We start from the raw sequence: 22,420 nt of genomic DNA, 5'->3' as shown, positions 1-22,420 counted from the left end.
CCAAACTGGGTGATACTGGAGCTGATGCAATGTAGGGGAAACACAATGGGAAACCTTACAGAATCTCTAGAGTGGTAATGCATCCATGAAAAATAGCATTGGAAAAGCTGTAGAATGAAATCTATTCAAAGGCTTTATTTTTACATGGTGGTTTTTTCTTTTATCTGTGAAATATACTGAGATAATCCACAATGTTTTGGCAAAGTCATTATGAGCCTTTTAACAAGTTTTCGTGTAGATATGTTGCTAATTAATAAAGTTATTTAGAAAGTTTTTGTTAACAAAATAGTAAGTCAGCTGAGGTGTGAAACACCAGATGGATTTTGATCCTTTGGGAGCTCAGGATTTTTTTAAAATTTGTCTAAAGCCATCTCTTTTATGCCACATAAGGAGAACACAAAGCTGTTTTTTTTTAAAGATTACTTCATAAAAATGGCTAAATAGTTTCAGATTTCTGGATCTTGAAATGAGACCATAAACATACTAGGAACATTTTAACCTAAGAGATGCTCTGTAAATCTGCTGAAACGAAGATGATCATCAGTGCTTTAGAGCCTAAGGGAAAATTGCAGTGATCGCAGTCAAAAAAGAGAATTAGAAATTTTGCTGGGGTGATAGTGCCAGAAATGTTGTTTGACTGAATTAGTTTAGAAATTTGGCTGATTGTAAATCAGGTGATTGTAAAAAGAAAATGGATGTATTACTCCTAATGGCTGTCTAATGGCTTTTCAGTGTATGCATTTAGAAAACTAATTAAACAATATATTTAACTGATATAACAAAGTTGCTTGTGTTGCTGTAATGGGTGGTTGAGTTTTGGTTGTTCTTTTTTTTTTAATGTCCATTATGGCTTTTTTCTAAGTGAGACAAATTTCAATCTCAGATAATAAAATTAAATCTAGCCTTTTCTTCTAATTCAGAGGCACCAAGTTTTCTGATATGGGCAATTCCATTATCTGTTCTTTTCACTTGTGAAATGGGAAGACTCATTTTGACGTGAGTAGACCAGAATTTCATATATCTCCAAAGCCCCTTAAAGGCTACTTTTGCCACTGAATTAAAGCAGGCATCCTGTGGTCCTGTCAGTGCCATTCTGAGAGTGTCTTGGAGATGAGACTTAAATCTCCCAGTGTCTTAAAGACACAAGTAATGGTTTCTCTGGATTTGGGAGGAGTAGAAGTTCGAGTAGTTCTCTACCATTCCGGCATAAAGAGCTGATACTTTCAGTTTGGTCCCTCACAAGGATGATGTAGAGCATCTTTCTTTGACTCCCTTAGGAGGTGATGCTTCTACACTGGTTGGCTCCTGGAGATATTTTGTCTTTGTTGATGAGGTGCCCTTCCATACCCTATTATATTAAAGTAGACACCGAAAAGTATTTCTGTGCAAAGAGAAGTAAGGATGTAAAAAATATCAATGGTTCACAAGACATTGAGAACAGATTTGATTCTCTAGGTTCTCTTTCCACCCCTGCCACTGCGCTGCTTAAAACTTGCCTCTTGTGTTAAAAGTAGGTCTGTGTGTTGCTGCATTTGGGAGGAAGGTACTGACTGCCAGTGTTCTGGCTGTTTGATCAAGAATGGGAGTAATAATTTGCACTAATGCAAATAAAATGTAGTATAAAGTCAAGGAAAAGCTATTGTTTACTGAAATTTAGCCCATAACAATTTATGACTTTAAAAAGCCGATTTTAAAAAAATAGATTAATTATGTCTGTTTGGATGGGAATGGCCAGTATAGCATGAATAATACATATGTTTATGGCAGTCAGTCATCTCAGAAGACCAGAGGGTTTGAAATGTATATGTACTCTAGGGCAGCAATCAGGCTTTCTTTTACACAGCATAAAAGTAGACACTAGAAAATTATATGAACACATTTATATTGCCAGATTGTGGTGTGCAAGACTGTAAGTCAGAAAGTGTGCTGTTCATGAAATCTGAATAACAGCAAGGGGAAAGGAAAGAATCCAAAGAATTCTCATCAAGAGAAGGCCTAAAGTTTTTATTTTAATAGGAAAACAAGTTTGTTTTTCAGAGGAAATAAACCCACAAAAATTAAAATCGGGGGTAGTGGAAGTGAGTGCATTTGGATAGAGGGCATTGGCTCCCATGTGATATTTGCCCTGTTATGACTGGGAAGTTCTGACAGGACCTTTGGGGAAAGTATCCAGCGCTGATTTTTTACAAAACAGAGTACTGCTTTGGCCTCTGCAGTGAGAAGTCATAATTTTGTAAAACACTTGAGTGGAGTCTTCTCACATCTCTGAAGTACTTAGGCATATGCTTAGTTTTATCCCGCATCAGCCAAGCGTTTTAGAGTGGGACCGCTGCATCAAAGACCCATAAAGGATTGCACGGTTCCCAAAGTTAAAACCCTCTGGCATTACCTTCAGGGGCCAGATTTCTCTTTGCTCCCGTTGGATGTCAAGTTCCCCTTTCGTGGTGTGTGCTGTCTAACCATTGAAATGGCTCTGAGGTGCAGGATTTCTGACAGTCAAAATAACATCTCAGATTCTTTTGGTGCATGGAGAATACAAAGGTTCCTCTAGTTTGGAGACTGCTGCACATGTTACCACTCAGGCATGTAGGTGAGGTTGGCTTGCACAGAACTCTGTTTTGCCCTGGTTTACAATATCAGGGCTACTTTGTTTAGAGCTGGTTTGGATGTCTCTGTCCTGCCTTGTCGTCTGAGGTTTAGGTACAGTGTTCCTGACCACTTGGTCAATATGGCGAGGCTAAGATGCACATCTGAGATACTGTTCACTGGCAGCATGAACCAAGTTCTGTGTGTGTATTTTAATGAGTAGCCTTAATAGTCTAACTTGGCTCAGTTACACCAGGGGAGATGTCCTTAAGCCTTTCTGTAGGACTGCTGTTTCCCTAGGCTGTAGATTTTTGGCAGTGCTTTCTGAATGCTACCTTGGCTTGTTTCTGCTACCTTTGAACTGTGAGTTATGTACTGGGTGCCCCATTTGTATTTTGATAGTCACAGTGTCTTGGAGAGAAATACAGGAATAATTATTAAAAAAAAAAGATGATTGTCTGTTACTGCTTTTCAGCAATTCTGGGTAGAGCTTTCTCTAGCTGAGCTCTTGGACGCCAATGAAGTAAAAAGGACTGAGGAAGATGATTTGTGTAAAATGGCTTTTCCCAATTGCTATTATAAAACAAAAAAAGCAGTGGGAAGTGTTTAGATTTTGGGTTTGAACATACACGTTTTAAAGTAATGAAGGGGAAACAATATGGCTGTAATATAAATTTTATTGCACATTTCAATTCAGCATTGCTGACATGCTCTAGATGAGAAGGCATTTTAAACAATTTTATTGCTTTGGTAGACTTTTGCCTTTGTGAAGATTAGGAAAGTTGTCTTAAATTGCTTTGCTGTGGACTTTCTGGCTAGTGAGAGAGTTTATAACATGCATTTTGCAGGTTTTTTTAATTTAAAAAAGGAGACAAAACCCAGACCTTCAAAACTTAGTTTCTGTAGATTTAAAAACAAACAGGATCATCCTTAGAGGCTGTGAGAGATCACCCTTAATAGCTCTATGGAGACATTTATAAATTTTTTTTTTCTTACTGAGGCATTGAAGTGAGCCTGTTGTTGGAAAAAGGGTCTTTTTTAACTATTTATTTTCTTAGGTTCTATTCTTATAAAATTTGAAATTAAAGTTGGACCTAAGGTTTTAGGGCAGTAAATGTCTAAAGAAAATAGGCAATAATAGCCCAAGGTTTTACTTATCTTTTTGATGCTGCATCTCTACCTTTTTTTTTTCCAATCTATCTGCCAGAGACTATTTTTATTTGTGTTTTTATAATTTTTCCAATAATTTCTTGAATCCTTGTTTTCCTGGCATCATTCAGTTGGGTGTGAATTTTTTAGTTTATTGGAAAAATCTTGTCCTGTCTTTGCACAGGCAATTTTGGCATCATGGCAGAGCCCTCCTTAATACCAGGCAGTTTAGAAAGCAAAGGGGATGATTCTGTGGAAGTCTCTACTTTGGCCTTTCAGAATATGTTTGTCCTAAATACAGCTTCCAGGAGACAATAAAGGAAATATACATTAGTTAGAAATTTACATGGCTCATCAAAAACTCAGTTTAGATTGATTATAGTAGTAACATTTGTCAGTGTATTAAGACTGGTAGCAAGGACTTTTACTTATTTCATAAAATGTCCTGTTGTTAAAGAGTCCTTAGGACAGAAGAGTTTTTTTCTTCTTTCCCTGGTAAACCTTGTTAATGGTAGGTAAGAATTACTACATAGGGTCATACCTGACACAGTAGTTTATTTCCTGATGATGCCTGGCAATATCCAGTTTTGAATGGTGTATTTTGGTTTTCATACTTCTTGAAATGCAAAGGATACCAACAAGAAATTTAAGAAATGCTGATTTTGAAGAAAAATATAAATGAGTGGCAATATTTATTTACAAAGACAATTGAGGAAGCACAGAGTTCAGATTTTTCAGTTAAAGCTGAAGTATTACAAAGGTGGATGTACTAGTGGAAATTGAGTAATAGTGGAAGCTAAAACTTGGGCCATAGCAAGGGATATAAGGGAAACATTCTTGTGGCAGGGAGCTACAAGGATTTTTGTCTGCAGTCATTGCGGGGTTTCTTTTAACTGGGAATATTTTAAGAACAGGTGGGACAGCAGCGTGTTCATGTTGGTTGTACATAATCAATCCTACCTTGGATGAGTTAGATGATGTCTCTTGGAAACTTTTGACTTCATGTTCTCACACTTTTGTGCTTAGGTAGTTAAAAACAGGACAAATGCAGCCTTTGTATGTCTGCTGAAGCTAATGTCTGGTGTTTGGTCAATCAGGGCTCCTTATGAGATCATGATAACTTAGTCTGCAGTTAATGTAACTTGAGAGTTAATATCAAAATACTTATATTGTTAATCATCAACAGCTGAATAGACAGGAGTTAGATGCCTTTGATGTCAAGACGAGCTTCTGGAGTTTCTGGTTTTCAGAATATCCCCGGGGATATATTTGATATATGGTGGTCTTTGTCTTCTCAAAAATCAATTTCTAATTCCATGCTCAGCATTCTCAAATCCTAGGCAGTGAGCTGGAGACCTCACACTGCCACTGAGCATTTCCAATTAAGGCCTTGAAAAAGTCTGTGTACATATGGCCTAACCTTGTCACCAAGAAGAGTAAAAAGTGCTGTTCTCTTCAGATAAAAGCTGAAATGCATTGGAGTGATGATGTTTGTTGAAGTAGACACAAGATCCATTTTCTCAAGAGTTAAACTGGATTTATGATTTGGTAGGCAAAGCTTGTTAAATGAGAAGTTAATGATAGCAGAGAGATCATGAAAAAAATCAGTACTGGGATTATAACTCTACTTTCAATATTTTCCACCCTGAATCCTAAATTGCAATTGCCAGGACCATTTATCTGTCTTTGACATCAGCTGCTGAGAACTCTCCCTTTTTTCAATGCAATGCTTTGCTGGATTTTGATCTTCGAAGAGTTGCAGCTTGTATTTTTCTACTGTTGGTTACGTAGTTAGTATCTTCCACTGCGTCCATTATAGTTTTACACTTTGAATTTAAATGTTTGTTTAAATTTGCTTAATTTAAAATGGGGTTTGGGACATGAGCTACTTAACTACTGTTGGTTGGCAGCACTGGTCTCATGGAAGGAGCTGGTGATAAGGTGTTTTACAAAACTTCAGGGGAATATGGTGCAATCCTATAATGTTACCCTATTTCCCATTCTTAGAAGATTTTTGTTTACCCTGTACCTGCCAGTGTGACATTATCCCTCTCTGAATGCGAGAAAGAGGAAATCGCTGTGAAGAAGAAAGGAATATTGTTCCTCCTTTCCAAGGACTAAACTCAATCCTAGCTAGTCTTGATTTGAGGCAGAATTGTTACCTTGTCACCTTTTCTGGCGTTTGGACAGTAAGCTACAAATGTGTGGAACTGCCATTGAAAATGAAATTGCACTGGGTGTGTGATTACCTCTCCAAATGTCCTGATGGAGAGTGCAGACAGTGTCACAGCATCTGTGATTGTTTAGGCATGTGATTTTGTGTGGGAGGAATGTTTTATTTGGATTTTTTTCCACATGAAACTTTTGAATAGCTTGTGAGTACAATCTGTCTTGCAATAGAATGAAAACATTAAGCCTTAGCTCTTTCTGCATTCATTAAGAAGATAGAAAGAAGCATTATCATGGCAGAGGTGATTCAGAGAAAGTGCAGAACCTCATTTTTGCCTTTTCACACTAGACATCTCTTTCTAACAACTTTAATTATGACTGCCCTTAGATACTGCCAGATAATGGGTGCAGATATACCCCTGGATCAGGGAGTATATTGCCAAAATGGTAACTTTTGTACAAAAGCCTGCTTGTACCTTTTCTTGTTAAATGTCTACATGGATTTAGGATTGACCAGAGTTCCAAAATATAACCCTATTTAGAAAGAATGAGCTTAAAAAAAAATTGTCAGACATAAGAAATTAAAATAATGAAAAACCACTATGAAATTAATTCAGCTGCTACATTCCAGCTTCTGTATCTGTTTTGTTTGCCTGGGGAAATTTCAGCAAAGTGAGTGTTAAAATGCTTGGTTCTTTTCTGTTCCTTATACTGGTTTTACTGGATGAGGGGAAACAGACTGAAGTTTAGGAAAAACCAGGAAACTGTTAATCCACAAGTGCTGTCAAAAGCAGAATGGGCAAGATTTTCAGATAATGGTTCGCTTCTATGTTTAATGGGGTCATAGTTTTTCCTAGCATTACTTAATGAAGATGGATTTCTCACCTAGATTTCAGGTAACCTGGAGACTGTAAAATAATTAAAACAAGATGCAATTGTATCTATTATTAATAGTGGGGTTTTTTTTTCATTTAAAGATGCTATACTTGCTTCTGGAGAGCCCAGTGGGACTTAGTTTTTATTCCTTTTGCCATGGTGGCTTTTCCCAACATGAAGTTATGAAAAACACATTTGGTGACAACTTCTAGAGTTTGCAAATCCCTTTGGAAGAAAAACTGTAAGAGTGAGGGATTGTTCCATTTATTTCAATGAGACATTAACATTGAAATCTTAAAATTATTTAGGTGTGGTCATTGGCAGCTTTCTCACTGCTGATGTTTTTGTAGAGCTGTCTGGGTAAATGATTTTGGATTGTTGTGGGAACAAATGGCCAGTGATGGGCATAGTAATCTCTGCCAGTTAGGTCAATATTTAACAAGGTCTTCAAGCCCTAGTCAAAAGTCGCCTAGCAGTCAGTCCTATGGAGTAGCACACAGAATGGAGTAGCACACAGAAATTTTGCATGGGCTCCTTGTTTCAAGTATCCATGGGTATGGTTTATAACAAGATATTGATATGGTGATATATGAAGTGTGAAGTTGCAGAGTGATATAAAATGAGTACCCTGGAAATTAAATAAGCCACATGGACTGTTTTGCTGATTTTTATCTTTCCAAATAATGTTCCTGTTATTTTGCAAATGCTGGTGGAGAATCAGATCCATTTAAGGCACTTTGCATTTTCAAGAGTCTGTGTTTCTCATTAGGAAATTAAGAGCCTACTTACCATCAAGTACACAGATAAATATTCACAAGTTTATTTGGGTTTACTCTTTCTGGAGTGGTACTTTTCAAACTGTGGTTTCCTTCAGTACATGATTGACATATGGTGGTGGTCTTTGTCTCAGTGTCAGTGTTTCTGTATTGTGCCTCTGGCAGCTGAATATCCATGGGAAAATGTGTTGCCTTTTGATCACTGGTTTTTGAACTGTAGGTTTCTGATGGACTGTCAGCCATGGTAAAGATCTAATATGCCTTATTAAACAACTGTTTCAGTAGTGCTTGCAATTAAAGCCTTGATGATAAACATGTATTTGGTCATAAGATGGGGATGAGGATTGAGAGACATACAGTGATACAAAATGCTGGGAACCCCTCTTGTGACAATCTTCCATAACAAAATTTTTGTTAAACAATTTTGAATACACAACTGCTTCTTCCTTTTTTGTTTTTTTGAGAGGGTTTTCCTTTTTTGTGGAAAAAACTCAATTATACATATATATTTATATGTATATGTGCATGTGTAAAAATAACAAGTTGAAGAAAAAAGTAAAAGCAAAAAAAGCTTCTGACTGTCAAGTAGCTGGAGGGCATTTACTGCTATTCTTTAAGGACACAAAAGGACTTGTAACTTTCTGAAACAATGGACATTTTCATTATAGGAGGCTTAAAAACATGTTCAAAAATGAGCTTAGAATCAAGCCTTTGTCAGAATATATCCTGTCTGCAGCTGTTAGGTTACTTGGTTTGTTTAAATATGAAAGTTGTGAAGTCAGGATTATTCTGCTGGATCTGTAAGGTAAGGATTTCCTCTTCATACACTTAGGCTTGTCACATCTGGTCTGGGCACCGATGTCATACTTAATATATTATATTTTAGCAGTGGTTGATGAACACCAATTCCTGTCAGCAGAGCTGGATGCGTTTGTCAGAGGAGGAAGTGAGAAACTGCCGTTTTGCATCACACTGTCACATCTCCCAGCACTTGTGGTATTAAGCCCTGCTTCCCTCACAGTCAGTATGGAGAATGAATGAGGCTGTTTTACTATGACTTCTGTTTTTATAGTTAGCTGAACTTTGAAATTGTCTCCTAAATCATCCTTGCCAATAGCATTAACTACCCCTTTGCTGGTAGTCAGAGATTATTCTGCAGTAAGTTAAAGGGTAACTCATCTTCTTTTGTGATGACAGGAAACATGGAGGGATGTAAAAGATAATGGCTAATTCAAAGCAGAGCACTCCACTCTGCTTCTGGAAATCCATCAACTCCGTTCAAACACGGATCTGAAATTTTGCAACAAACTTGGAAATCACTTTCCTTTTTGCTGCTTCAGTAAATTGTTATCTGGGGGAGGATGATGCAGATGCCCGTGAATTATGATGCCTTTCATTACAGGGAGGTGAATTGCACATTAGCCTGGCATTCAGAAGCCTGGAGGTTTCTGCCACTGTGCTTTTGCTGTTTCAAAAGAAGTAAAAGCGTGATGCAAAGTAGATAAATGACGTGGTATTAAAGAAAGGTGTTTTTCCTTCCTTCTCCTTGTGCAGCACCAAAGCCCTGAAATAGATCATTTAGAAAGGGTCTGGTGCAGAGATGAGTCATCCCAGCTGTACGGCTGGGCCAGGTAGTGAGCGACTGGGCCAGGTGGAGCGGAGGAACAGCAGGTGGATTGATCCTTGGGTAAACACCTGTGTTTGCTTTTTTAAAATTTCTTGTTAAAGACAGCTGCAGCAAGGGAACAAGAAAAATCTAATGTAATAATGAGCCATGGAAGCATATTTCAGAGTTACTTTTTTTCAGAAACGAACTGTATCTGTCTGGCTCTCTTCACATGGCAGTTCCATCCATGCTTCCTGTTCATTACCAGGGGTTGCTTCTGCTGAGTAAAATCTTACTGTTGTGGTTGACAGACAGTTTGTTGTTCCTGTTATTGGCTGCTTCAAAGAAATGACATTATTCTGCAGATGGAGGAGTGGGATTAAGAAAACATTCATGCTAAATCAAGAGGATTACCTTTTCATTTACTGTGTTCTTCTGGAGCAAGGCATCTTGTAAGACCTTGAGCAAAACAAATGAAAATTTTGGGTCCAAAAAAAAAAAATCTGTTTGCTCATGAGGAAACATGGACAGTGAAAAGACTGGGTGGAAACAGGAGCAACCTGCTTTTTAAATGTTCTAAAAAACCTTAGAAAACACAGTGTCCCATACAGATTTAAAGACATCCCTGTGCTCTGGGGAGCTTTGGAGATGGAGGAGAAAGACCAGATTCTTCTGCTACACCCACTCTTAATACAGAAATAATACAGGACAGAAATAATTTACTTAGGCAGCATTTAGGTATGGCAGTCAAAAGCACTATAAAAAATTATGAAGTAGATTGGTTTTGTTAGACTGTGATTATACTTATTCACAGCTCTTGATAGGTGTCATGTACTGTGAAGCATTTTTAATTTCCTGAGAACAATGTAACTTAAGATACCTTTCTTCACCAGGCCATTTGATTTATTAGAAAACTGCAAGATCCATGTAGTGCAGGCTCTGTTAGTGATTGTTGTGTACCATTCCCACTGTGAAAATGTGGGAGCATGGTAGCTTGCTTGTGTTAAATTGATGCATGTTTTGACATGCTACATACAGTGTATCTTCTACATGCTACATACATCATATATTTCTATATAAGGTCTGTCAGACATAAAGAAAACAAATACTCAATGCTATCCCTCTACAGTCATTGTAAAGGAGGAGTTGCCTTACTGAAGTGCTTTTTCTTCCTACGTTGCCACATGCGAAAGAGATCTATGGAAAACAGAGAAAACAACACTGATGAGAGAAACAGATTTACAGTGCAATCCACTATCACAATATAGCTGCACTGTTTAGAAAACACCTTATGGAAGACAATACAATGTGCCAGCAAGACTGCTTTTATTTTACAGTATTTCTTTACAATAGACAGTGTGCTTGAGAAAATAATCTTGTTATGATAGATGTATTGGCATTACAAGTAAGTTTTGCCGAATGAATTAATTAGTTTCATTTGCCGCTTGCAAAGTCAATATGTTACTGGAGAATTAAGCAGTTCTTTGCTGTCAGTGTATTAAAATATTAAGAGGGGGGAAGTAAATACATAAATGAACTAGTAGGAGATAAGATAGGCATTCACCAAAAAGAGTTTAAATTTTGTCCAAACATTGACAAGCACTGCTGCCTTCAGAGGGCTTGGATCAATGCTTATGACTCACACCCTTAAGAAAAAAAGAATAAAATTAAAAATGTCTGAATGTTTGCATTCACGAGCTTATAATCCATGATAAATCAGAGAAGGATATTTTGCACAAAATCAGCTATTGTCTGAAAAGTTTATAACAGTTTAATAAAACAAGTAATTGGTATTATTTTGTTGAAAGGATGCCTTTTTTTTACAGATAGTAGGCTTGCATGATTCTGACTTGTATGGTTCAGGTGCTTTTATTGGCAGCTTTCATGATTTATGGCTTGCTGAGTGACATTTTATTTCCTATTCAAGGTAGTAACAGCTTAGAGTCTTCAATTAATCACTTTTATAAGTAAAACTGCACTGGGTATTTCTAGAGTAATATTCAGGTCAGGTTCCTTGAGAGATCCAAATTGCCAAGAAAACCATGTGGATGATCACAGCCTAGTGCATGCAGATATATATGAGCCAGAGAGGATTAAAGAAGGAGGCTGTGGCTGTAATGTCTAGACTAGCATTTGTGGCTGCTAATACACTGCTAATATGGGTCTGTTTTTTCAAACAGTGGTGTTCAGAGGGAGCTTAAGGTCCATTATGAGTTTTCCTCCTGTGACAGAAGTGAAATAACTTTGGGTAGGATCAAGCTTTGTGGATTTCAGCTGCAAAACTCTCATTAAGTTTCATTTCACCTTTTGTGTTGGTTTTGAGACCCTGTCAGAATTGCATTTGGCACAGAGAGAGCTGTGAGTTCATTGAAGAAATACAGTTTTTAAAAGCATGATTGCTTTTACAGTCTCGTGGTGTGTAGCCTGGCAGGACAAGTGTCTGTGCCCAGAGACTCTATATTGATGATTAGATTTAATTTCCTAATAAAAACATTAAGTGTGGTTTAGACAAAACGTTGCAGTGAGATGATTAGTGGTGGAAGGAAAAGACATGATCGTACTGGAATTCAAGTGCCTTCCTCTGATTTTAAGGCACACAGTGATGAATATGCTGCTGCTAATGTGTGTTTTTCACTCTTAGCCTTAGAAGTTGAGGAGCGCTGAAGAGGGCTGAATATAAAAGCCTGAGGAACTAGACTGATGTAGATACCTGAAGGGAGGTTTGTTCATACTTGGGAGAATAATGGCAATGAATGAACAGGTTATTGTCAGAGCTTCTGCATATGAGGATTCTTTATGTGGAAAAGAACAACCTCCATGATCTCATGGGATTTTGGCTTCTAAGAGGGCAGCACACTGGCTTGTCAAGAAGAGCTTGACAGGCTGCAGAGGACAGAATGTCAGATGAGGAGTTAGGAAAAATGGTTTCCTTTTCATTTCAGTTCTTGGCCAAATTTCTTCCACTTTACCCGTTATTTCCTCCTCCGATTTATGGCGATGGAGATCCAATATTGTAAAAGCTCTTTGTGGTCTGGGAATGGAAAAGTACTCTTAGCTCTAGTAACTAACTATTACAGTCTTCTTGTTTGCTATTCTCAAGTATTGCTGTAATTTTTTAACTATCTCAGTATAAAGGTTAGTGAAAAATCCTATCTTTGTTTCTTTAAAGAGATATTTCTGATCAATTTCATCATGTGAGGCGCTGCAGCATTGAGGCAATGGTGGAAAAGGATAACTGCTGTTAATCCAGTCTTTTGTTGGTTTAAGTAGCATTCTCTCATGTGTATTGCCTCCATTTGGAAGAATCAGACAGTACTGTTTCCTGTTGTAATATGGTGTTTGTTTAAAGGCAGGATTCCAAATATATTTGTTGGCTGTTCTCCTGAATCATGACTGTAACAGGGACATGGATACCTTAGAGAGCTAAATATCCTGCAGTCTGGTTTGCTACTGATGTGCATACATAATTTCTACTGACAGTAATGGGAGTTACATGTGTATAGAAAACAAAACAGACCCCTTAAAAAATGTTGGTCAAGTAATGAAAGCTAGTCTAAAGAAAGGGTGGAATTATAGAGTGGGAGGGAGACTTTTTTTCTTTTTTCAACTTGCCTTGTCTTTAACTTATCTTCACCCTGCTCATGTTAGCTTAATATTATTTTTATGGATTCCATCCTGATCTAATATGGCATGAGGGGTAAGACAACATCCATGTGAAATAGGTAAGCAGAAGAAGATTTTAAAATATATTTGCTCCCTTTTCCAGCTCTCAGAGGAGTGAGAAGTTTTTCTGTGTAGTGGTGGTACCACAGAAGAGCCTGCCCTTCCTATGTGCTGCTGAAACTCTTTTTTATTATGCAGGAAATTGTTGCATTGCCCCCACAGCAAGGGCAGGGCTGCAGAGCCCCCTGCCACTGATGAGCACATCCCCGCAGCATCCAGCACCCAAAGAGGGAAACTGGCTATTCCAGTGTGTTTATTGGGAGCTCTGCTGTCCTTTGCATGCTCTGTGTTTTTTTGAACTCTGAAAATGAGAACAGTAACTTCTTTGGAGGCTGTCAGGACTTGGAGTGTTTTCCTTAAGTTTAACTGAGAAGGGAGAAGCAAATTCCTGGATAGTTAGACCCGGTGCTCTGCAGTCTATCCCTTAATTAAATTCTCTGTAACCTGTGTGTTTTCATTGTTAACCAAAGGACATTTGTCCTCTGAAGTAACTAACTCTGGGGAGTGTAAGAAAGAATAAAACTCTTCAAAACCCCAAATGTTACACAAAGGGCATAAAAATAAAATTGTCCTTTTCCAAAATAGCTGAGCATTATGGCATCTTGATAAAGGGAGTGCTAGAATATGTTCTCCTAATAAACCTCAGTAAAACCTCTAAAAATAACTACACAGATATATTCTAAGTTGATTACCAGTAATTGAACTGACTTAATGTAGTTGGATGATGTCATGTAAAATATTCCTCTAAAGTAATTTCTGTAGACAAGCCATTTGAAGTCCTCTTGCAGGCAGCATAAACATCTTCATGTTGCTAAACCGAGCACTCGGACTAAAGCACTCAGCAGGAGAGCTCTGACATCTCTCTGTTTTATCTCCTTTGAGCCACTCTGGCTTGCCTCTTAGAGGCAGTTTTGCAATGACAAATGTCTCATCCTTGTTTTAGTGAAAACCTGGAAACTCTGTGACAGTTCAGACCTGTTAGTTGTAGAATAAGAGAGGCTAAAGGTGGAAAGGACTTTGGAAGTGTCTGGCTTCCAAGTTTCCCTGCAGTATGCATTTCCAGTGTTCTGTCCAACTTCAGCCTGCCTGAGCAATGGGGACTGTTCCATAGCCTAATTCATCTCATGAGGAGGAAGCTTGGAAAAGGATTTTCCAAGGTTTTGGTCTTGTTTTTGCATTTGCTTATACATTTCCTTGTATATTGGCTCTTGTATTTTTATAGCCTTTTAAAGCTTTGTAGCTGGTTAATGCAGATAGTATCTTCTTCCAAAATTTGTTTAGCCTGGATTGTTACTTTTGTGAAAATGGTTTAGTAGCATGCGGTTTTTGGTGTGTTTATTTTTTTCCTTTTTATTTTCTCTTTTATTGTTTCTTTGTTTCTTTTTCTTTTTTGTTTGCTTGTTTGTTTGTTTGGATTTGGGTTTTGGGGGGAATTTCGGGTAATTTTTTGGTTGGCTGTTTTGGGGTTTTGTGTTTTGAGTTACCCTCTGGGGGTCAAGACATCCGTGACTGATTCAAGTGTTCACGGTGCAAGTGTGGATTCTACAGAAATAAAGTGCTGTGTCCCTGCTCTGAGATTTTTCTATTTACTGATCTAGCTTGGTTCAATATAGAAGCACCTCGGAGTTTTTCTTCATCGGCTCTCTGTCTTACTGCGATTTCCTTCTCCATGCCCTGAGGTGCTCACATATCAGTAACTCTTGGGCAGTTTTGTTTACTGGGGCACCAGTTTATCACTTACTGAGTAATCATTTTGCTGTTACAATGGAGAAATTCCGTCCAAGATTTGCAGATGCTGCTCTTCCCTTTACCACATCTGGAACAATACCCTCTGAGAAAATGTCATAATTTTGTTGTTCCTAGGGCCACAAGTTGGTGGGGTTTTTTTTCCCTTTTCTTTTTTGTGTGGTTTTTTTTTTGGTCCAGAAAGGTTGGTCAGTGAGTGATTCAGTAAAGCACTGATGCGCAAATCCTGTCAGAAATTTGCACTAACCTCCTGAACCTGTCAAAGTGCCAAAGGCACTGTTAGTTACGATGCTGCCCTTAATCAAGAGGCCTGGCAAGGCCAGAGCTGTGGCTTCTGTTCTTGTATTATTAAATATCAACAGCTAATAGCGTGCTTAGTTAGTACTAGTTGATTCTTTGAATGATAGCTTATGGGGGAAGAGCACATCCTGTGTATGAGGGGAAGAGTCATTAACTTCCCCTTGAATAATGACATTTAGGAGCAGACTTCAGCATGTCCATGTTTTGCCCCTTCCCCTGTTAGCCTTTGAAGAGGCAATTTCCTCCTTCTCTCCTGCATTGTTTTGCCAACTGTCCTGGGTTGCCCGCCTGGAGCATTGAGTTCTCTTTCCCCAGAGGCCTTGTGACATGTTTTCCTGCTGGAGCATGAACCTAGTTGGCTGAATGAGTATCCTTTTTTAAACCTCTGTTCTCTCTGCACTTAAGGGACGTGTCTGTTGTAACCTTTTGCAGACTCAGATGCTTGCCTTGCAGGTTTGAGAGCTGCTGGTGAAAGCTATTGTCTTCCTAGGCATGGAATGCCAGCAGGACATGGACTGACAGGTTTTGGAGTCTTTTTGTCCCTTAAAGACAAGTCTTAGTCCTTCAGATCAGGACTGAACCTATAGTGTTTTGAGAGAGGCTGACAATGCCATTTTTATGTGCAACAGTGCACTCTCTATTCATCAAGGAAATGACCGCAGAAATGTGTACCCAGCTGTCTCTGTATCAGTAGCATCTCTGCATAGCAGCTGCTGATGTTTGTGATCATTTCCTATCCTTCTTATTTTTTTGGATAAGCCTCAAAATAATTCGTTAAAATCTTGGAACTCAAGGACACATAAGAGCCAAAATCAAAGCCATTTCAGTAACACTACTGTTGCATTGCCTTAATCCCATACATTTAAGCTGACGTTGAATGATGTTCTCTCAGGGAGTTTGTGGCAGTATTCCCTGCAGTCCTTGTCCTTGAGTATCCCCTGCTGCAGCCCTGGTCTCACAGCACTCAGCCCAGAGGAGCCTCTGGAGTCCCACAGCACCCTCAGACCCGGGTTAGCTCCATGTGCTGCGTGGGGTGTTGGGTGCTCACATCTCCAGCAGCTCAGGATGTGCCTGTGGCGCTGGATGCGGAGCATGCCTTGGCCATCAGCAGATGCCATTTGAGCAAAGTCCTCCTCTAACACTTGGATTTTTTTGTTGTCATTTTTAAATCTTAGTCGCTGCCTTCATAAAGAGACCTTCTGGCTCATTTAAAGTTGTTTTTGAAAGTCCTTTTTGTGCAGTTTTACAAGAATCACAGCAAGAAAAGAGATTATATCATGGCCAGGGCTTTAATCTATTATTTATTAGACCTCAATTAAATGAGGTGCCTGTGACAAAGCAGGGTCCCTGGTTTTGGTTTAGTCCCCTGGGTCCCTTGGTATGCAGTGTATCAGAACTGTCAGTGCAAAGCATTCTTAGAGAGGAACTTTCTATTTGGACATAACCCCCTTACTACTTCCAGCTTCTCTTTGCAAAGGAAATTGTGTCTTTAAAAGCAGATTGTAGTTGGATTAGGTCTGTACTGAAGATACATCTGTGTTAGATGTTTTACCTGATGGACATAGTTTTGCCATTTAGATATATCCTTAACCTTTCTGCCCCAGTTCCCCAAGTATAAAACAGGAATAAGATTCTTGACAACTCAAAGTGGAAATACATTAAACATTGTGAAACCACTTAGTACTACAGTGATGGGGAAGAATTCTCTAATGAGGAGATACAATTTCACATTTATGTTTTTAAGGGCTTGGCAGTGCTTATCCACACAGAAACTACACGGCAAATTTGTGTCCATTATTCTGTGAAAACCTGCTGCAAAGGGGTAATCTTTTGCAACTTAGAACAGCTAAGAGCTGTTGTAGAGTTTTCACATTCAAACTGTCCTGTGTTTGGGCTTTTGTGTTTGGGCCAGTAAATATTTCTCACCCTAGTTGGAGCTCCTTTATCTTGTCATAAGTCAGGAACTGTAATAAGAGCATAAGGTCTGTGGAAAGGATGAAAGAAATATGCTGGTGATTCAAAAATTTTGTTTCTACTAGCAAACAACCAGGAGTATGTAAACAAACGTTGTTTCTTTTTTTCTCCCTGTTTGTGTGATTTTAACCCAAGTAAGTACTTACCCAGTCAGTACAAAAAGTATTCCACGATTTTGTGCTTTTGGGGTTTGGGCAGGAGATGTGGACTGGGAGACTTTGGACATTGAGATTCTTTGTGGATATTTTGCTCCTCAAAGCAGCAGTCCCCATCAGACGCTTCTCAACAGCCACAGTTTTTCAGTAACCTTAATAATCTTTCAGTGGATGTTACTTTGAGAGCAGAACTAACACACTGAGTACTTACAGGGGATGGAAATGACATTTAAGATCAGGTTTGCCTTTTTTCCAACCCCTTGACAGTGTACACGGAACTGATGTAGCTGACAGTGGTGTGATCAAGGAGACCGCTCTAAGTGGCTGCTTTTTCAACCACTTGTTAGAGCTCCCAGTCTAGGCTTTTCTTCCTGTGCCATTTAAGCCTTCTCTGTCAGATCAGTGACTTGGAACAGTGATCAGTACAGCAGGTTTCTCATTTTGCATGGTTTCCTGACAGGAGGTAGACTTCTATTTCTAAGAATTGATAAAATCAGGACTCAGTTGCAAGGCTCCCAGTCTACATCCATATCAGCTGTGTATTAGCATGATACCTTTGTTTTCTAAGGTGTGTAGATTGATCCTAGACAACCCCAGTGCACCTCACATATTGTACTGACAAGAGTTCTAATGAAATTCTCATTTACTTCGACTCTCTCTTTTTTTTTTCCTCATGAGTAATACCAACAAATTGTCTGAATACTTCAGTTTCATGGTTGGTTGGTTGCTCTTGTTTTGAAGTTTTTCCCTCTAGTTATTTGAACAGTTGCAGTTGTCTTTACAGGGAGAACAGGCAAATTTGTAGTCATTACAAATAGTTCAGAGAGCAAAGCCTAATAAAAAGGAGGAGTTTAGCAATATGCTTCCCATGTTTTAAGAATGTATAGAAAAATACAGAGGGAAGAATCAGGGACAAGTTGTACCCAAGTAGTGTATGCTGCTAAGACAGAGGCACATTTCTATGCAGGCGTACTCATTGATGATTTGTGCATGTGGCAACCTAACTATAAATAAGTATCTTTTGGATGACACACTTTGCAATTACCTACAAGTTTTAAGAAAAATAAAACCCAGTTGAGTAGAATAGTGTGCAGAATATAGCATTTTCCTGCTTGAGCTGGTGTTTTAGTGTCAATGAAGATTGATTTAATGGTATTTTCCTCGTAAGAAGAGTTCAAAACACCAATTTCCCTTTCTTTCCTAGTATGTTGTCCAGGAAAACAGAATTGGAGTGAATTCTGTTGAAGTTACTGGAAAAGTAATGGAGGCTTTCCTCCTGGAAAGAATAATGGCAAATTTCATTGGGACATCTGTTTGGTTATTTGGATTAAAAAAAAAAATTGGCATGATTGTTAGCTTGACTTTTTTCAGAGTGGTTATTTCAAATATTATTTGATTGAAAATAAATATTTTGGATTTTAGCTAAAGGTATATCCAGTGCTTTTCTGGGTGCACATGTTTATATACATGCAAAGAAAAATCATTGTCTTAATTAGCTGCTTCTTTCTGACACAGTTTTCTTCCATTCATGGAAGAATAAGTAGAGAAAATGTAATAATAAACTTTATTGTGGTTAATGCCCTAAAGATTGGAAATCATCTGGAATCTGTGATCAAATTACCAACTATTATTATTTTAAGTACCCATTTTCTGTTTCCATATAAATAATGATGACCAGTAGAGAACTGCTACATTACTTAGCATGTTCATTAGCAATTTTTCCTTTTGATGGGCCTTACAAAAAAAAAAGAAAAGAGGGAGAGGTAGGAGCTGAGTCTGAAGGTAATGCTGATTTGGATTAAGTTAATAATGGTATTTCCATTTGGAATGTTCAGAGGAGCAAAGTACAAACCCAAATTAAACTGTATGTGAATTCAGCAGTTTTCAAGGCTGAAGCAAAACAGAAGTTAAGGGTTTTTTTCATGTGTCTCTATTGAATTGTGATAATTTTATGCAATTACTCTGGAGCTGATCTGGGCAGGAAACCAAACTTCTCAGTCCAAAGTCTGATCCAGATCTGTAACTCTTGAGAGCAAATTTATTAACATGGAACTTGGTATCACCTCTTCACTCATTCAAAAAAAATTTAATTAAGGCGTCTTTTTTGGCTCACTTATAATTTCAGAAGCTTTTTCCCACTAGTTTGCTCATCTGTATCTTGCTTTTTCTAGATTTATGTAGCCAATTATGCTCATTATAAAGATACATTAAATCACTTAAATTATTATAGAATTTACATGGTCTGACCAGCCAGAATAGTTTTTAGATGCTTAGAACATGGTTTCAAAAACTACTTCACAAAAATAATCTAACAGTCTCCAAACTCATGCTACCTTTGAGAAAGAGATATCTTTTTCTGGAGTCAATGTTACTAAAATGTAATGCGGATAAAGGGATGAAACTTGTAAGAGTGCAGTCAGCTACTGAAATGCTCTGTGAATTCATCCTTAGGTATTTGCTGGAAACTGCTACCTTAAGGTGAGAAGGGTGTGAGGTAGCTGTGTAGGCTGACATTTAAACAGCCTGTAGATGCACTTTCCCTGTTTCAGTTTCTGCCTCTCAAGGGCTGTTGTGGTGGAGTTGATTTTCAAAGAGCAGCTGCTTTAGTTGTTGAAACATGATGGAGAAGTTGTTATCCATTATATCCAGATGATGTTTTCTATTGTTTGTGCTAAAAATCTGTTTTACTAGTTGTGCCCACCCAGTTGTTGAATGTACTTAACCTTGCTTTACTAGTTCTCAGTATTTTGTTTTGGGTGTTTTTCTTTGTATTTGACATAAAAGCACATTCATAGATTTTTTTTCAGTGCACCTTCCTGGTTAAATGTGTTTCCTCCATGTGTGGTTTTGCAGGTATCCAAATGCACTGTAGAGGATTTGGGTGTTTTGTCTGTTGTTTGATGTATGAACACTGTAGTTTGTTCATTAGGAGCATGAGGTTCAGAGTTGCAGATTAACCAGCTGCACTGCCTGCATTCATGTGGTCACAACCTTCCAAATTTACCCCATCATGAAAGGAAGAATTAATTATACTCCTAATTGACTGTTTCCTTGGATATAAGCAGGAAGGAACTGCTAGGAGGCAGAGTGATTAATCAGTTAAGCTAGTTACATCAATCAAATGTGTGAGAAAGTTCATCATCCCAAAGGCAGAGTAAAGTAGTGCCAAAATACAAAAGCCATCAACTCTTTCATTGGGGTTTTGCTGTGTTTCTTTTGTCAGTTTTCCGAGGAATTGCAAGAAAAATAAATAAATAAATAAAAGAATAAATAAAAACACATGGTGATTGACCCAGTCTGCTTGACAATCTGTCTGGATTATGGTGGAAGAGGTAATGCAGCAATCTGTTCTCTTATCAGACATTGCATGTAGTCCTCATTAAAAGACCTTAGCATACGTTTTTCATGCAGATGGACAAGTCACACGTGTCTCCCAAACAAATAACTCAGTGCCACTATCTCACAAATCCTGTCGGTCGTGCCAGTGAAATGGAGTGTCTTGGTTGCAGTCTCAGTGAGGCACTACCGAGAGCGTGATCTAGTGAAAGCCTAAAGCTTTAACTCTCAGTTGACAGTGCTTCATAGTGTTCTCCCTGTGTCCCCTGGCTGCCAGCCCTTCTTCCCCTGGGGAACATGTGGCACCTTTGAGGGCAAGTGAAAAAATTCTGGAAAATCCCTTTGAAGCATTATCATCTTCAAGTGAGAATTATTCAATTTTGAATAATTGTAATTGATTGGATTGTATTAAAGAGCAGTTAAGTCTTCCTTGCTTTGGCTGACAACCTCTGTCTGAGGGGAAGGGAGAAGGAATGGGAACCACTCTTCTCCTTTGCTCTGGAGAGCTTGTGGACAGGTGAGGCCCCATGCACTGGGTTGTCTGTGCATCCTTCCTTCCGGGCACACTTGGTTTAAGCCCAGCTTGCTCCTTTAGTCACACACAGTTCCACAGTGGGAGACACATCTGAGGCGATGGGGTCAGGGAGGAAGAGACAAAATATGGCTGAGAACAGCTTCTGGTGGCCTTGCCAATACCAGCAAAGGTTGTGGCATGGAGGTCCCAGAGCCACAAGCTCAGCGCAGACTGCATGGGTACCTTTGCTTCACAGGACCCGCTTGTGTGCTTACACAGCCACGTGAACTGTATTTCCAGGACTGGAAACTTCAGCATCATGCACTATTTTAGGAAACAGTCCAGTTTCACTCACTTCTCTCTGTCTATAGCTAGAGGCTGATAAATAGAAGGCTTTTGGTTTGCCAGAACTCTGGAGGGCTGTGGGTGCCAATCGTGTGATGATTGAAGGAAAACTTGGGAAACAGAGCTGTGCAGGAGATGAGGATCTTATAAGAACAAACAGGCTTCTGTAAGTTAACACTGGAAAAACTCTTTACAATTCTGTAAGGTCTACTGGAAGTACTAATGTATTCACATATAAAATTTGTGCACAATATCCTAACCAGAAGAAGAGCATATGAGCATTTATGCTGAACAATTCTTGATTGTCTAAAAGATTTGGGTTCAACATGTATGTGTGTATCTGTATTACTACTTTCATTAGATTTTCACAGATATGTATTTAGCTTTTAAATGAGCATATACTAGTACACAGCGTAGTTTGTGCATAACCAATGTGTTATGAAACTCAAGTGTTGATACATAAATTGTTTAAATCAGAAAAGAAATATAAGCAGTATTAATCTTATTCTTGCTTTGTTTCTGTATTTGAAACATGGGACTTTGTAATGAAGATGTGCTGAATGTCAGCAAACAGCTTCATTTATGAGCTTTCTAGGGTAAATTAGTTGTTTTAGAAAACAGTTTTCTCCATACTTAAGAAGAGACAGATTTAATCCAAATTGCACCAGAAAAAAACACGATTACAGGTTAAAGAAGCTATTTGAATTTTTTTTGGCAATTATTATAAAGGTCTAGGCAGTGCAGTTTTTATTAGCATATATATTTATTAAGTGTGGATTCTATGTATATTGATTTTGTTTGCTTTTTTAAATATCAAATCCATAGCAACTTTTTAATGCAGCTGCTTTTAATCTTTTATCATTGTGCTAAATCTTTGGCAGATGGCTCTTATTTTGTAAAAGGAAACATTACTAGGAAGGTCATCTTTCACTCGTGTACAGCTTAATTTTCTTGAATCAAAGGTGAAGTGTATGAAGTGCTATTGTAATTGTAAATGTCTCAGTGTGATCAAAATGTCTTTTTTGACTGGCATACTTCTGGGCTTGGCATAAAAAAGGTTATAGGACAAGCGGCTTTAGGTAGTGTTGCTTCAGTAGGAGAAATGGACCAGATGATCGCCAGAGGTCCCTGCCAACCTCAAGCATTCTGTGATTCTGTGATATCT

At 38.3% G+C, this 22,420-nt stretch overlaps 1 protein-coding gene across 3 annotated transcripts in view; it reads left to right on the top strand.

The window, feature by feature from the left end:
* Positions 1-22,420, top strand: part of RET (ret proto-oncogene) — a 78,312-nt gene that overhangs the window by 5,609 nt on the left and 50,283 nt on the right. Inside the window, exon 1 of one of the 3 annotated variants that reach the window (XM_084210477.1) lies at positions 21,305-21,421. The exons of the other annotated variants lie outside the window; for them this stretch is intronic. The gene's annotated coding sequence lies outside the window, so the exon portion shown is untranslated. Of the gene's footprint in view, positions 1-21,304; positions 21,422-22,420 lie in introns of those variants that run through there. 3 annotated transcript variants of the gene reach the window in all.

The sequence above is a fragment of the Fringilla coelebs genome (genome assembly GCF_963513975.1).
Source record: "Fringilla coelebs genome assembly, chromosome: 8".
Lineage (NCBI taxonomy): Eukaryota > Metazoa > Chordata > Aves > Passeriformes > Fringillidae > Fringilla > Fringilla coelebs.
This window is presented reverse-complemented; position numbering and strand designations above follow the sequence as displayed.